Consider the following 16,218-nt stretch of genomic DNA (forward strand, 5'->3'; position numbering starts at 1 on the left):
TTCCTCCTCTGGCGCGGCGGCGGTGCCGAGCCACCCAGCTGCGGCGTCGAGCGGCGCGGCGTCACCGTTGCCGGTGCCGGTGGGGCGGTGGCGGCGGCGGATTTATCCGGCGGCGATGGTGGTGGTGATGCGGCGGCGGAGGCGGCGAGGTGGAGGTTTGCGAGCTCGAGGATGCGGGACGCGTACGTGGTGCTGCAGACGTGGAGGCGGGAGGCCATCTTCTCCGACCCCAACAACCTCACCACCGATTGGGTGGGCCCCGACATGTGCAACTACTCCAGCTTGTTCTGTGCGCCGCTGCCGTGAGATCGTCAGGTGGTCACCGTCGCTGGTGTGGAGCCGGGCAGATCTGGCATTGGGTGGCGGTGGGGTGGCCAAATCTAGCCTCGGGCAGCAATGGCAGGGGCCTGGCGGATCTGGCATCAGGTGGTGGTCGCTCGACGACAGCGGTAGCAGCCCGACAACGGCAGCGACAGCTCGACAACGGCGGAGGTGGAGGAAGTTTAGTTGGAGACGGCACCGGCAGCGGGCTGGTCGAGCGGCGACGACGCCGGCCGGCAAGCTTCCGTCCTCGTCACCACCCACTGCCGACGCCTGCGCGAAGCCACTCGCGCAAGGCTCCGCCCTCCACAATGCATTATCCCTGCTTCTCCCTCCTTTTTTCCGTTCCAAGAACGGGTAGCCAAGCTTGGCTCCGAGGACCTCTTCTGGCTCCGGGTATAGCCGATGTGGCATGGAATATTCGATTCTCTCGAACGAGGCTGAACGCCACCTCACCGCATTGTAAACGCCCTTAGGACACTAGCAATGCAAAGCTACACCAACTGAGTTTCCTGGTAAAAAGGAGGACTCCACATAGGAGAAATCATTAACAAGTCGCATATTCCACAGTGCAGGGTACCCTTGGCTCCTCGCTAGGACTAACAAGGAATTTTTTTATGGGACCGTCTCACAATGAGGTTCTGGGACCACGTTGCAGTGGAGCACCCATGCCTAACTGAGCACTGAGAAACCATGTGGGGGCACGACAGAGCGCAAAATGGATAGAATCTTTCACTTGGCACCTCGATTCCACGCGCCATGTCACTTCACTGTGAAATCCTTACAATTTACTCCTTCCATCCCATAATGAGTTCACTTTTGAGCTCTTTCCATTTGTCCCAAAATAGACTATGCATCGGAGTTTCTGAAAATAGGGAATAATTATAGGAGTAGATAAATTGGTAATTGCATTAGTATTTTTTGATAAAATAGGGGCACCAATATGTGAGATGGGTGAAAAAAACTTATTTTGGAATGGAGGCAGTAGGTGAGAATCTAGCATGTTTTGGAAGTTGGAAATTCAGATAGAAACTGTAATTATCAAAAGATCCACAAACGAGGAGTCAATATCCCTTCTCTCCATCCAAAATATAGCAGTTTCATCGCCTATTCTCTCCTATCAAAGTTTTAGAAAAAATGTTACATGGACCAAAAACAAAAATTTGGGATGGTGATTATCAGGCTCATTGGTTGGCCTAATAAGTCCAAGCAAAAGTCAAAATTTTAACTTGGTTTTGAAGTTGATTTTAAGATATTTTCAAACATAATTTTGTTTTAGCATTGGATTCTAAGTCAATACGAACAAATATATAAAAGTTTTATCTATAAATTAATTTATATTTTTTAATAAACCGTTTTAATTTATTAGAGGATGTGGCCGGTAATCGATGGACTCTATCATGTTTATAGTTCCACGCTAAAATTGTAAGTTTGACTAAAATTGAAAATTTGAAAAAAGAAAGTTAAAAGTTTATGTGTGTAAGAAAGTTTTGATGTGATAGAAAAGTTAAAAGTCTGAAGAAAAAAAAGTTAGGAACTAAAACAGGCCCAAACAGAAGAATGTAAACCAATTATTGCATCGTGCATACGATAGACAGGATTGCAGTTGGAGTGTGGTCACCTACCATTCCTCCAAGGGGCTGCACGTACGGTCCGGATCAGCTGCCGCGCGCCGCGCTCGCGACACGTCGTCGGGTTGAGAGTAGGGGTGAAAACGGTAACGGTAATTACCGGCCGACCGGCGTTCGTTTTCGACTTTCTACCGGCCGAGCCATATGGAAATGGTAATCGACCGAAAAAAATAGAAATGGTAAAAAATATGGAAATGAAAACGGAAATGGTTTTGCTGTTATATCGATCGTTTCCGTATTTACCGTATTCTTGCGGAAATTACCGTTTCTTATAATATGGTAATTACCGTATTCTAAATATGTCGATATTATAGGACATGTCTATACTTGACCCACAGCTTATAGATTGAATGACTCTTCAATAAAATCTCTAACTTTTGTACATAGCTAAAATAAAGTTAATTTATAATTTATATAGTATAAGCTTAAATTTATGTATATATATAACATACTTATGTAAAGTTAAATATATGTTTTTATAGTTTAATGTTTCCGTATTTGTTACCGGTTTTCGATCTGTACCGACATGTTTCCGTCCGTATTGTTCCGTTTCCGGTTTTCCGATATTTCCGATATCGTTTTCGTTTCCGACTTTACGGTTTCCGATTTCGTTTCCGAGAAAAATATAGTTACAGAAATGGTTGAGGCTGTTTTCGATCGTTTCCGACCGTTTTCATCCCTAGTTGAGAGGGGGACGGCAGCTCAGCCGGCAGGTACTGGGGGTCTGCCCGTCGGATTTGGTCTGGGGCATCTGGGGCCGTACCCCGTAGCCGTAGCCCGTAGGGCCATTGCCCATTGCCCATTGATCGAGCTGCGTCGCCTCGCCGGGGTTGGAGTGGGAGATGGAGGTCCCGGGGATTACAGGAGATGGAGGACGTACAGCGACGTCGCGGCGACACGCAAGCTCGTTGCATTGATGGACCAAGACGCGAACGATGCAAGCTGCGTGCAAGCCGTTCAAATCGGCACATCCGCACATGGATGCTGCTGGCAAGCGCAACGATGGCCCGGCGCTGTTAGGTGGGAATTGACGTCACGCGCAGTTGATATAGCCACTGTAAAGCATCACCAACAGTCTACCTATATGATTCCTAAAATTAATTTTGAAGAATTTTAGTCTAAAAATTAGTTCCAACAGATTCCCTACTCTCCTACCCTTTGTTTTGGAGTTCCCTTCCCCCGGTTCCTCACTCTGTTTATATGCGGGCGCGAATGTCGCTCCCAATCACGCAGTCCCGCCTCTCTCCCTCGTTCCCGCGTGTGGGAGATAGTGATCTTTCTATGCGTGAAAGAAAAAAAAGGGAATTTTCTCTGGGTAGTTTAACATAAGGGTCCACTTTTAAGTTTTGGAGATTGAATTTAGGCTATCTGTTGGAGGGAGGAGTTTTTTCACTTCCTATTTGTAGTAGGAAACCCAAAAACAAATTTTTAGGAGAAAATTATAGATAATATGTTGGTGATGCCCCTAACCCTCTCACATCCCGTTCTTTTCCGATTGAGATACCCATTTTCACCTTTATTTTTGTTAGTATGCCTTTTAAACTATCAATATATATATATATTATGGGAAAACTTTATATATAGATGTTGCTTTAAAATATAAAATAAAGGAAAAAGTACAAATTACCCCTCGAACTATCGCGGTCGTCCGAATTACCCCCTGAACCATAAAACCGGACATTTTTCACCCCCAACTATGCAAACCGGATGAATTACCCCCATCGATCCAATCCACGGTGGTTTTGGTCTACATAGCGTACACGTCACAGTCCAGTCAGCATTCTAATTGTAAAAAAAAAAAAGTGGGACCCACCTGTCATATTCTCTTCCACTATTCCTCTCTCTCTCACTCTTCCTCTCCTCTCTCTTCTCTGTCTCACTCTTCCCCTCTCTCTCACACGCACGGCGGCAGGCGGGTGACACGAAGGGGCGGCGGCGGCGCGCACGCACGCGGACGGGCCGGAGGCGGCGGCGAGGACGGCGACGTGGCCGAGACGCGCACGGCGGCGAGGACGGCAGCACGCACGGCGCAGCGGCGCGCACGCCTGCGGACAGGGGCGGCGGCGGCGAGGACGGCGGCACGCACGCGGCCGCAGGCTCGAGGCCTCGACCTCCCTCTGCCCCGAGCGCTCTTGTTCTCCTCGACGCGCCGCCCCATCTACGCCTTCAACGAGAGGGTGGGCGACCTCCGGCGCGTCGCCGTCGACGCGTTCGCGTGACTCAAGGCGCGGTGGGCGTGCCTCCAGAAGCGCACGGAGGTGAAGCTCCAGGACCTCCCCGTCGTGCTCGGCACCTGCTGCGTCCTCCACAACATCTGCGAGACGCGCGACGAGGAGCTCGAGCCGTAGCTCCGGTACGAGCTCGTCGACGACAAGACCTTGCAGGAGACCCCCGTCCGCTCCGAGGCCGCCAAGCGCAATAGGGACAACATCGCCCACAACCTCCTCCACCGCGGCTTCGCCGGAACCACCTTCCTTTGACGATCGATTCGATCACACCACCGCCGCTTCTTGATTTCCCCCCTGGTACAAAATCCCCGACAAAGTAGCAATTCTTTTAGCCGCTAGAATAGAAAGATTTTTGTGATTTGTCAATGTCCTGCAGACCTGCAGTTTGATTGCTTTGTTTTGTCGTCGGCGTGAACTCTTCATTGTTTGATTGCCGCGCGCGCGCCGCCGTGCGCGCTGCAGCGCCGTGCATGACGCCATCCTTGCCGCCGCCGCCCCTGTCTGCATGCGTGCGCGCCGCTGCGCCGTGCGTGCTGCCGTCCTCGCCGCCGTGCGCGTCTCGGCCACGTCGCCGTCCTCGCCGCCGCCTCCGGCCCTGTCCGCGTGCGTGCGCGCCGCCGCCGCACCTTCGTGTCCCCCGCCTGCCGCCGTGCGTGTGTGAGAGAGAGGGGAAGAGTGAGACAGAGAAGAGAGAGAGGAGAGGAAGAGTGAGAGAGAGAGGAATAGTGGAAGAGAATATGACAGGTGGGTCCCACTTTTTTTTATAATTAGAATGCCGACTGGACTGCCACGTGTACGCCATGTAGACTAAAACCACCGTGGATTGAATCGAGAGGGGTAATTCATCCGGTTTGCATAGTTGGAGGTGAAGAATGTCCGGTTTTGTGGTTTAGGGGATAATTCGGATGACCGCGATAGTTTGGGGGTAATTCGTACTTTTTCCTAAAATGAATTTATTTTTTAATTTTGTAATTGCTAAAACTCAAATAATCATACGTAAATGATTATCTTGTTTTGTGTGCCTGCATTTAATCTTTATCTTAAGCCTTTTCAAACATTGGAATAACGGCCAAGATATTAATAGGCACTATTTGACCAATACTGTAGCTGACATTACTGTTTACAACTGACGTGGCACAGATTTTAACCGTTTGTCATCTCAATCCAATGGTGAAAAATGATTCCGACTATTTAAGTTACAGTCCCTGTACTGGAGGTCGGAAATGATTTTACGATGATTATATCATCTGAGTTTAATAAAAAAATTTGAAAAAATGGTCGGCGCTAACGTACCAGGCACTGACATTTAGGCACGGTACCATTCGGTCGACAACTCGAGAATTCGACATAGTGGTGATTATCTTTGCGATTGCTTGTACATTTGTATCACTTATATGAGAACTTAATTCAGTCTGTTTGTTAGTATATTCCAAATCAAGTTCTGGTCGAACATTTTACCCTAAAAAGGTTCCCCTAAAAGAAGTTCTGGTCGAATTTTAGTTTGGTTTAAAACCATCTCAATTCGGAGTCTTCACCTTGTTTCAGGCCCAAATCACGTATGGTGGTGTGGAAAGCATTCGGCCCAACTTGTTCTATAGGTGTATGTAGCTGCTCCTCCAAATCTTTCGGTCCAACTCGACTATTAATATGAGAGTTTTCTGCCCATTGACATAGTTTCTCTGGCATTAGGCCCAAATTGGAAGCCGGGGAAAAAGAAAGGAATAAGTTCATCTGAGGTCTCTTAACTTGTCCACGAATCCGATTTTCATCATTCAACCAGAAAACCAGGTATAACATGTCCCTCAACTGTCAAAACTGGTACAAAGCCAGTCCCAAGGCAGTTTCGACGGTGTTTTTAACTGACGTGGTGCTTACGTGGCTAATTCGACTCGATCTTCATCTGACGTGGCATTGACCGCTCCAAATACCGTGCCAGCGGTCGGGCCGGGCTGGCACGGCCGGCCTGACCTTGGGCCATGCCGTGCTTGGGCCGCGCCAAAATGCCGTACCTTGAACCAGGCCGTCGGACCTCGGGCTTTTTGGTCATCTGTGCACTCATCTCATTTTCATGCTAAAGAATTGATCGCACACGCATGTACGCTTTCAATATCTTCTATCTATCTATTATATACTAAAAGTTCATTAAACTTCCTACAAACGCTCTTATATTAACACGTGGCGCTCCTAAAAACGCTCCTAAAACGCCACATGGCACTAGAATAAATAACACGCTATTTTCAACTGTAAATAGAAAATTATCTTTAGAATAGGTCCACAATCCATCTCCTCCTCCTTCCTCCACCGGCCCACTAACGCACATACGTCCGTATACTTCCTCCCTCCTAATTTATTCGAAAAACTTTGTATCGTGATGAGAAATAAATTTTTACAGATTAGATTAATTAGCAAGCATCGCTAAGCAGGAGGGCAGCGGCCACGCGAGTTCACGCACGCAGGAAGGCGGCGGAGATTGATCTAGGCATCTAGCTGTGCCACAGGTTACACGTGCATCATGTTTCTCTGGTAATTTGGTACAGTGATGATTTCAAGAATACCAATTGCAGTATATTATATATTTTCAATCCGGTAGAATATTTGTTCTGTTGATTTCTTGGGTCTTGGCGTGTAAGAAATACATATACTTTTGCTAAACTTAATTTATATCATATATACTCCCAGTGTTAAAGACGTTTTGGCGTCTCTGTTCCTGATCTTGGTTCGCAATCATCTACTATCTATTTATCTATTACTAGCAAAAATGCCCGTGCGTTGCAACGGGTGAAAAAATTCTAATGATAATATACGTTTTTCATGAATAATTATGTCAATGGCAATGTTTGTATTTTAATGAGCGGCTTGTTTTTATACAAACGGTGTTTTTTTCTTGTGCGATTTTCTCAAACCATTCAGAAATGACGCATTTCTTTCTAAAAGTTTTTTTTTCTAACAAGATCTTTTTGCTTTTTTCTTTATAACGAAAACCATATTTTTCTCCATTTTTTTGCTTTTCTTTTCTCGTGTGTTTTTTGCCTTTTTTTTGCCAATTATTTTCTCGCGTGTTTTTTTGCTTGTTTTTTTTCAAATGTTATTTTTGTTGCTTTTTTTAAAAACAAGAGAATATAGACGAAATAAAAGCCGTGTAGTAGGTGGCAAAAAATCGATGGATCCTATCCGACTCAGAGCGATTTTTTTAATAGACGGTGTTTTTTTCTTGTGCGGTTTTTTTTAAAACCATTTGTTAAAATGGCGCGTTTTTTCTGACAGGTTTTCCTCGCATGTTTTATTTTTTAAAAAGGTTACCGACGATGGAAATAATTTTTCTCGCGCGTTTTTTTATTTTTTTTATGGAAGATGGAAAACCTTTTTAGCGTGTTTTTTTTGCTTTTTTCTGACTTTTTTCTCACGCGTTTGTTTGAACCGTTTTTATTCTCTCGTGTATTTTTTTTAAAAATAGTTAGATTATATTAGAGATAGAGTAGAGATATATATTGATTAGAAATTTCGCCCTTTCTATTTTTTTTTTCATGTGTGCATTTTTTATTTTATACGAACAAGCGTTCTATTTTTTACAAACCATTTTTTTCGCCACTTTCTTAGGGAATTGGACAAACTTTTTAAGATTTTTTTTCTGTTTTTTTTCGCCTTTATAGGAATCCGACTTTTTTTCCTGTTTTTAAAGGAATCGAATCTAGCATTTTTTTCACTTTTTTTTACCTTTTATAGGAATCGTATTTTTTTTCGTTCAGATCTACGGTTTTTTTTGCCACAGAGGGGAAACGGAACTTTTGTTGTTGTTGTTTTCTTTTTTTTTTTTGCAGCTTTCCTTTTTCTTTTTATGCACTTTTTTGCTTTTGTTCTCTCTTTTATTATTATTTTTAACAAAAACGACCTCAAGTACTTTATTGCAAGATTATAGGAACTCAAATGTAAATATAAAAATTATAGGGACTCAAAAGCAAAAGTACAAACCCAAAAATTAAAATCATATAAAAATGGAATGCTCTCGACCTGTAGGTTCTGTTTTATTAAACAGATCTTTAATCTTGCTCATCATTTTGTTTCACCAAGATGTGTAAGATATCACGGTATAGATTAAGAATCGGATCTATAGTCGGACTTTTTTTCTGTTTGAGGTAATCGGATAGGAGTCAGACCTTTTTTTTTTAGCTATTTTTTACAGACGATGGAAACATCTTTTATTATTTTTTAAGTAGTAGAGACAGAGATAGAGATAGATATTTTTTTCGCTTTTTTGACACGCAATCGGATTTTTTTTTTCGCCCTTTTTTTTTATCAGACATTTACGGTTTTTTTTCTCGCTCGTCCGGTTTTTTCGCTCGTCCGTTTTTTTGGGGCGGTTTTTTTGTCGCCCTTTTTCACGCAATCAGACTTTTTTCCCTTTTTTATTGGACAGTTACGGTTTTTTTCATCCGGTTTTTTTGTCGCCCTTTTTTTCATGGAATCGAATTGTTTTTTTCGCCGGACAGTTACGGTTTTTTTTGGCCCGGTTTTTTTCCTCGCTCGCCCGGTTTTTTTCGCCGGTTTTTTTTGACGGACGATGGAAGCATCTCTTATTTTTTAAGTAGTAGAGAAGAGATAGAGATAGAGATAGAGATAGAGATATATGGTTTTGATCTCCTGATGTGTGCTGAATAGGACTTGGTACGATTTAAACCAAATGTGTGCTGAATAGGACTTGGTACGATTTAAACCAACTCCTGTTCGGTTGATTTACAGCCAATCTGGAGTGTTGATTTTTTTTTCTAGAGTCAGATTTTTTTTTATGTTATGCTGAACCTTTTTTAGATGGAAACTTGTTTTTTTTTTTGTCATGGTGGGGTATCGAATCGGTTTTCAAAGGCGGTTAATTTTTTTCCGTGTTGAATAGAAATAGGACTTTTTTTTTGCTGCGCCTCTTTTTTTTTGCATTTTTCTGCCCTTTTTTTAAATTTTATGGTACGATAGGAATAGGAATCAGATGATTTTTTGGGGCGCTTCTTTTTTTGTTTGCCTTTTTTACGTTTTTTTTTGCCGCGTCGGAATCGGTCTTTTTTTGCCGCTTTTTTTTCTCGCCGCCCTTTTTTTCACCCTTCCTTTTTTTCGCGCTGGCCTATTTTTTTTTTTTTACAGTCGGACTTTTTTTACACGGACGAAGGAAACACTTTGTATTTTTAATAGTACAGATATACTAAAAGTCTATTAAACTTTCTATAAACGCTCCTACGCCGGCCGCCACGTGTCCTCCTACAAATGCTCATAGGTTGCTAAGTGGTAGTCCATGATTTTCCTTAAAATTGGTGTATCCAATATTACCAACCATTAGATCAAATAAAAAAAATAAAATTCTCCTCTCCACAACTATCCCCACCTCCTCTACTACTACGTTCCCCTCCTGCCTCCTCCTATACGTACTCCCTCTCTCCCCTCATCTCTTCTTCCCTTTTCTAATCTTCAATTTCAATACTTACATGTCTTATTTAATTCAAGATACATGTTATTCTATGCGTCATATTCTTTACCATGGCAACCAAATATAACAACGAACTATTTTTTATTTAAAAAAGTTGATAACATATATTAGATGTCGACTTAAATAATTCTAAAAAAATGTTTTGATGATATCCAATCTTTCTATTATTACTAGAAAAATACCCGTGTGTTGCAACGGAAAAAACTAATGTTATGATAATTATTATGGTTTACTCTAAGAAACACATATTCTTTTACTTAATCGATAAGTTACATATTTAATATGTTTTGCATTTGCATGTGTCCCTATATAGGTTGATTCCCACGAGCCCACGAGATATAAACCATAGATGCTCTGAATTTTGTCTCTCACAATATGGTGTAGTGTTGCACGATAAGAAAAAAGTTTGCACAGAGTCTCTTGTGGCCAAAGCCCACGATGCGTGGGGGCTAAGAATAGTGGTTCAAAATTCTGCGATGAAATTTCTAAAATTTTGGGTAATTCGGAATCTGTTCGATAGGGAACTATTTTGCCCCTCTTTATTTTTAGAATATTTCTTTTCTAAAGAAAATTAGAAAAAAATATTTAAACCATTAAACTACCTACGAACGCTCTAAAACCGCCATGTGGCACTTTAAAAATGCTCCTAAACCACCACATGGCACTCTAATATAGTAGAGAAAATCTTAAAAATTCTAATAAAAAAGAAATACATCTAACCATTGATTTTCCTTTAAATAGGTGGACCCATCAATTTTAACCATTAGATCTGTATTAAAAAAATCTGGTACAACACCCCGCACCGTATTTGTCCTGTACTCCGTACTCCCTCCACCCTTCGTATCTCTTCTCCTCTCATATTTTCTAACTGACCTTACATATTTTTCTAGCTAACACTTAATATATAAAAAATATTAATTAGATAGATCATAACTCTCAAGTTATAAAAAAGAAACAAGAAAAAGACCGTCGTCCATTTCAACTAAAGCTGATGGAACCACTATGCATGTCAGATAGTTAGATTAGATTTGTACTTGGAGCGATCCAAAAATAACGAACCCTTCTCTCTCTCAATGTACGTACGTAAGTCAGTCAAAAAAAAAGTGTACGTACATAGTGCAAGAGTATACCGTGGTTAACTACTTAAAAAATATTCAAATAAATATAACTGCTTAACTGTGCATCTAATTTCCAACTGGTATGAGTATTTATATTATTTATGATTAAATTAATAATTTAAGACCCATGTTAACTATATTTTTTTATTATAGAAATGATATGCCACGTGGGCCAATTTTCTATGCATCAAGACAGTGATGAAATATTTTTTAAAATAAATACAATATCAATTGTGCTATTCTATATTAATCTATATGTAGCTAAATTAGATCCATGATAACAATGATGACGATGCTCTACGTATTTTCATGGTGTCTATAATTTTTTAAGTAGTGTCAAATAACCAACTACACTCATCAAATTTAAAAGATGAAAAATGTATATATACTACTAAAATTTGATATTATAATTTAAGTGTACCAATTACTTAATAAAAAATGTGTCTCCACTAAATAAAAAATAGATTCAAAATATGTGATACCCTCACGGATCCTATATATTCTTCTGTTGATCTTCCATATCTTCTCTCTGTCTCCCTGACTCTTCTCATTGTCCTCCCTAATAGTCTCCGATTCATCCCATAATAAACTATGATAATATATATGAAATTAAAAGCACCTTACTTTTTACTTTCGTCGACATTTCTTCTAAAGAAAATAAGACTGTGTTCTTGGGTGAGGGTTGGGAACCCTCACCTCCCGCACGGAAAACGGAGCGATGGTTTAGTGCACGATAAATTAAGTATTAGCTAAAAAAAACTTTAAAATGGGTTAGTATGATTTTTAAAGCAACTTTTCTATAGGAATTTTTTACAAAATTACACTGTTTAGTAGCTTGGGAAGCGTGTGTGCAGGAATCGAGGGAGTAGAGGATGGGAACAAGTAGTGCAGAACACAGCCTAAGTCTACCTTCTTTTGAAATGATGAAGAAGATTATAGATAATATAATATACTTAAATATAATATAATATAAAGCTAATAGGTTAGAAAATTATAAAAACAATTAATGTCAATGGAAAAAAAATTATGGTGAAATCGTGGCAGATGTTTTCCGGTTAATATTTCGCTTTTATAAGTGTCTCAAACTTAGCGTACGACACATGCCCGCGCGATCGCGCGGGCTACCTTCCTAGTTAATTTAATTAAGCCAATAATTTGCCATTGATCTTCGGTCTCGTTATAAAGTGGATTGCGGGTGCATTCGTTTGTGAGTCTGTGGCATGTGTGCGTAGTAGTGGCATGGGCCATGGGCGGGTAGCGCCTCGACACACAGCACGTCGGTCAATTGCTTTCATCCCGCTCATCATGCTCATCCCCTATTTGGGGCACCGGATCCCTCGACGTACGCTTCTTTTCAATCCCCCACACATGCCCATCTATCTAGTATCTATCTGAGCACAATCTACGCAGACCACACCACCACCACCAAATGAGACCTAATCGATCCACTCCATCTCTCCATCTGCGTCGTCTCCCTCTCGGCCGGGGAGACAGCAGCTTTGACTGCAAAAGCGAGGCAATCAGGCAAAGCATACACGGAAGAGAAACAAACAAGCCTAGCCTGGAATTGGAATAGCCGTTTGGGTGGTGGCAGTAGCTACTAGCATATGCATGGTCCACGCTGCATAGCAAGATGCTCGACCGTTCGTCTCGTCATGGGGTGGTGGAGGGTGATTCTCGCGTGACAGCAGCCGCGGATCAAACAGAATTAAACAGCCAGATAACGCTTGCGGACGGATCATGACATTTGGTCCACGTTTAGTCAAGGTCGCAGCTGTTGAGAAAGACATAAAACCTTGTAAAAGCTTCGGCTTTAATTTCTTATTCAAACCATTAATATTTGCTAGCTCATGTATCGAGTACACAATATAGTCAGCTACAAATTAGTGTCAAACTCTATCCTATACTGTTTTAAAAGAAATTTTACGGTGCTTAAGAAAGTATCTTAATGTACTTAAAATTTTATACTAAAATTTTTTGGTGCATCAAAGTACTTAGTATTTAGAGGTATTAAATTTTACACTAAAAATATGATACATTCCGGTATTTTTTTCAAAAATAATAAAATTGCACTATTCATAGTCATGTACTCATATTTGTTTTTTTCCCTAACTCGTATGGATCAAATTTGAATACAATGTTTGTAGAGCAAAATAACACAAACATCTATATTATCTTTTAAAAAAAAATATAACTCCAATAATAATTAGAGTACATCCCCTTAAGAGAAATAAACACTTTCCTAAATAAATATTTTAGCACTGTTAGTATATATTGATTGACCGATGCTTCAACGACGGCTTGACGACAAGTCGACAAAACCAGCCATAGCACCAACAGCTCAGAATCTTGGGGGTCCCTGCGCCTGTGCGCCACCCCCGTAAACTGCTTTACGGAAAGGTGAGGTTCTTTGCCGCTGCAGAAATTTTGCGTGCGTGGACGTGGGAATCCTGGAAATTCTGCATCATCTGATTGATCGCCCACTGGGATTTCCAGAGAGAACCAAAAGTTTACAGGCCATCTAAGCAGATCGATCTCCCAGTGGATGCCCTGATCTCGCAACCTACTCGGCCTGTTTAGGAGGCCGGCTACAACAAAACTGTGGTGGTTGTGGGTCTGTGGCTACACTCGTGACAAATGCAGGATGTAAATTGAGGTGGGCTGTGTAAAAACTTGGAAAAAGTACACCGAATGTCCCCCAACTTGTCATCGAGTTACAAAATTGTCCTTCAACCGTAAAACCGGATATAACGCATCCCCAACTTACAAAACCAGTGCAAACTAGATCCTTCGGCGGTTTTGACCCCGATTTTGTTCGATGTGGTGGCTGAGTCAGCGTGGAACCCACGTGGGCCCCACATGTCAGGATGCCACATCAGCAGGCCGGCCTCCGCTCCGGCCCACAGTGTTCGCCGCCGTCATCGACCACCTTAGCGCCGCTTCTCGCCCCGACGCCGCAGTCATCGTCTTCCGCGTCGTACGTGCCTTCTGCTCCCACTCCGCTGCCACATTCCATTCACTCCTTAACGCCCTCGTTTCCAATGGTCGCGCGGATGCCGCCAAGGACATGCTCCCGTTCGCCCCCAAGCTTGGCGTCCGCCTCAACGCTGTGTCGTACAACATCATCCTCAACCTCCTCCCCACTGCCGGTCGTCCTGCCTAGTCCAGAGAGAAGAGTGAGAGAGAGAGAGAGGAGGAGGAGGAAAGGAGAGGAACGGAGGGGCCACCCAACTCCATTACGCCGGCCGTCGCTCCTCTCCCCCGGCCACTGCTCCTCTGCCTCGTGGGCCGCATGGACCTCGTGGACAGTGGCCGGCGGGGGAGTCTGCGCGCCGCTCCTCCTCTCGCCGCCCGCGCGCTGCCCCTCCCCTGCCGCATGCCCGCAACTCCTCTCCCCACCGCCGCCGCATCGCTTGCTGCTGACATCACTGCCGCCGCGTCACGCGTCACCGGCCGCCGACGCCCGACGCCCTCCTCCTCTCCCGGATCGCACTGCCAGCCTCGCAGAGAAGGAGACAGAGAGAGATGAGGAAGAGAGAGAGGAGGCTAGAAGATGACTTTATTTGAAAATGGAATCCAAATATCAACAAAAAGATGAATGGAAAGTCTTGTCCTGGTGCCAGCGAATAGGCGGCAAATAAAGTAGGAGTTAGAAAATAAAACCAAGTTACTAGGTTTCTCCACGGAAAGATGGGAGCTGTTTTTGCTTTATTTGCTATATATTACTATTGGGTGGGTAAAATCTTTGGTGACATGGCCACGCTGACATGTGGGGCCCACGTGGGTCCCACGCTGACTCAGCCGCCACATAGAACAAAACCGTGGTCAAAACCACCAAAGAATCTATTGTGACCGATTTTGATTAGTTAAGGGACGCCGGATACCTGGTTTTACGGTTGGGAAACGATTTTGTAACTCGATGACAAGTTGAGAGACCTTCGGTGTACTTTTTCCTAAAAACTTAGGCCGTGTTCTTTTGTGCTTGTTCCCAACCAATCTACATCGTTTTCCGCGCGCACATTTTTCAAACTACTAAACGGTGTATTTTTTGCAAAAACATTTTCTATAGGAAAGTTTCTTAAAAAATCATATTAATCCACTTTTCAAGTTAGTTTTAGCTAATACTTAATTAATTATAATAATAAAGTGTTCCGTTTTTCGTGCCGGAGGGATAGACTCCTAACCAGCACAAACGAACATAGCCTTAGTATGATTGAAACTATCCAACTTTGGAGGGTAAACAAATCATGTGAAAAAAATGTCTTTTCACCAGCTTATTAACAGTAGGTTAACGAAGAATTAACCGAAAAGGTAAATGGAGGACAATAGTAAAAATAAGGGTTATTAGAATAGAGCCATTTTCTTGAGGACAGATAAGGGAATCGATCATCTTTGAAGGGCGAAAATGAAGGAAAATCTCATAAAGAAATGCTCAAAAGTCAGATGGTTTATGTGCATAATTACCGGGATATGTTTGCATCAGCTCAATGATTGTAAGCAAGAATCAGCACACCGCCGATGCAGGAATAAAGTTGGAGCCCTTTAGGAATAAAAAGAACCGAATAATTTTCTGTTTTTGACGTTTTATCACCTCCGTTCTTTCCATATATAATGAAACTACTGGTACAAAGTATAGGCGCCTAGAGACCGTACAGGCGAGCCTAACCCTTAGATCATGTACCACACCTAATTTTAGGTGTTGAGATATATATTTACGGGGAATTTTGCTACAGTACACTGCTATGGTGTGGTTTAGCCCTAAGACACCGTAAAAAATGACTTTTAGGAGAAAACGCTTCATAATCATGGTATTTTACCAGCGGACACCACGCCGACTAAAATAATAATTTCTGGTTGAAGAGGATAGAGAAATCATGTAAAATATCAAAAATGCCTTGGCCCACATGTCAGCTAACTCTTCTATCTTGTATATGTGGAGTCCACATGGTAGTGACTCGGGCGAGCGGCGCTAGCGGCGAGGTCAAGCGGCCACGACAGACGAGATGCGGCGCGAGTGATGTGGCCAATGCTTGCGGTGGCGCGACCCGGCGGAGGAGGGCGGCCCGCACGGCACTGCCTATGGCGTTTCGACGTGGAGGAGGAGGACGGCCCTTGCGGAGGCCGGGCGGAGCAGTGGCTTGGCGCGGTGCGGCGACGCTGCCCCGCAACCGGATTGGCAGCAGCTGCAGCCGGCTAGATCGGCTGCGAGGCGGCCGGCTGGCACAGGCATGCGGTCGCGGGCATGTTTGGCTTGCGGCGAGCAGCGACGGTGCTGCAAATGTCGCCGTCCGCTCCCCCTTCCCCTTTTTCATTTTTTTCATTTTCTTTTCTTCGGTTTCTTCTTTCTTTTCATCTACCTTTCCTGCCATTGCCATGTGGACCCCCACATATACAAGATAGGAGAGCTGACATTTTGTGCGATTTCTCTCTCCTCTTCAACCGGAAATTAT

The 16,218-nt window shown here is 43.2% G+C and overlaps 1 long non-coding RNA gene across 1 annotated transcript; it reads right to left on the reverse strand.

Moving 5' to 3' along the window:
* Positions 1 to 3,647: 3,647 nt before the first annotated feature.
* Positions 3,648 to 4,820, reverse strand: LOC112936459 (uncharacterized). Its single transcript, XR_003238665.2, has 2 exons — positions 4,559 to 4,820; positions 3,648 to 4,474 (listed from the first exon to the last, which is right to left on the reverse strand). It is a non-coding gene; the product is annotated as an uncharacterized lncRNA (long non-coding RNA).
* Between the last annotated feature and the right edge of the window lie 11,398 nt (positions 4,821 to 16,218).

The sequence above is a fragment of the Oryza sativa genome, chromosome 9, assembly GCF_034140825.1.
Source record: "Oryza sativa Japonica Group chromosome 9, ASM3414082v1".
NCBI lineage: Eukaryota > Viridiplantae > Streptophyta > Magnoliopsida > Poales > Poaceae > Oryza > Oryza sativa.